The following is a 1,269-nucleotide window of genomic DNA, read 5'->3' on the forward strand; positions in this document are numbered from 1 at the left end:
CGGGTCCCCTTCCTTCCTTTGCGATGCTTAATCATCAGAAAGGTGTTCTCCGGTCCAGGAGCATTTTGGAGTGCAACCGCTAGTGCCTATTGCTCGCATTCCGGTCCTTGCTTTAGGCACACGTTCAATGCACAGTTCAAGAGCAGTTTATCTTAGCTTAATGTAAGTAAAAGTATAGTGTCGGATCAGTGTACCATTTGTTTCAGTTTTCTTCAGGAGGGGGAGGGAAATAAAGTAAAAAAAAAAAAAAAAAAAAAAAGGTGCTGTAATAGATTTAACTCTTGTCAAAGGAGGGGAATTGTTTCGCAGCTCTCGAACACAGCCCTTTGGGCAGCTCCACGTTCCCCTTCGGAAAGGACCGTACAAGTAGGCAAGACGTGAAGTTTATCTTTGCGTCGAGATTATTTCGAGCTCTTTTAGAAGAAGAAACGGCTGCGGGTTGTGCTGGGAGCTGGGCACGGGAGCACCGAGGCTCAGCCCTATCAGCCCCCTTTGCAGACGAACGCCTTCGCTCAGCATCCCCGGCTCGGGCTGCCTTTACTTACTTCGGTATTAGTTCTCAATTACGTGCAGCGTAAACCGGCTTTTTGATTAACAGAACAGCAGAGCATTGGTTAAGAACACTTAAACTTCAAAAAAAAAAAAAAGAAAAAAATCCCCCTGGGAAGTGGGCTCTGAATTGGTTAATAATGTGCAGTACTTGCTAAATTGCTGACTTCCAGATGTGGAAAATATCTTTCTTGTTTAGGACCTACGTAACCTGATTGGATTACGACAGAAGCGTCACATTGGAAGGCTTTTGAGTGATGATTTAATTAACCATACAGTAGAAAGCTGTATTTGCCAGGAAACCCCTTCCATATTTGCATAACCAATCCCTTCAGTGCAAAGGTGGAGTCTGGGTTTCTTTTTTTTTTTTTTTCCCCCCTTTTTCTTTTTTTTTTCCTATATGTAATTTTATTTTAATTTTAATACTTGAAAAAGGTGAAAAACTTGTAACCTCCCTGAAGTTCGGTCCCACGCGTTACTCGTCCGCGCTGTCCCTCTGCCCGTCCAGCCACTTCCAAGGGAGAGCAGAGCCAGGAAGAGCCCATCTCACCCCTGATCCATATCTGTGAACAAAACAGATAGACTGTAAGATCTCAGCACGGGTGGTGTTTGGGTTTTTTGTTTGTTTTTTGGTTTTTTTCCATCAGATTTAGCTGACTATTCAAATAACCTGGATGTGTGCTGAAATGAAAGGGGGGGGGGGGGGGGAAACGCCCAAAA

General features: G+C 44.1%; 1 long non-coding RNA gene across 2 annotated transcripts in view; it reads right to left on the reverse strand.

The window, feature by feature from the left end:
• The window catches only part of LOC103899196, a 5,169-nt gene that overhangs the window by 1,066 nt on the left and 2,834 nt on the right, over positions 1-1,269 (reverse strand). The window contains exon 5 of one of the 2 annotated variants that reach the window (XR_002086188.1): positions 976-1,112. This is a non-coding gene — a long non-coding RNA (uncharacterized LOC103899196). Of the gene's footprint in view, positions 1-794; positions 1,113-1,269 lie in introns of those variants that run through there. The other variant, XR_657592.2, reaches the window with a different exon arrangement.

This window comes from Aptenodytes forsteri, unplaced genomic scaffold, assembly GCF_000699145.1.
Source record: "Aptenodytes forsteri isolate BGI_AS27 unplaced genomic scaffold, ASM69914v1 Scaffold11, whole genome shotgun sequence".
Lineage (NCBI taxonomy): Eukaryota > Metazoa > Chordata > Aves > Sphenisciformes > Spheniscidae > Aptenodytes > Aptenodytes forsteri.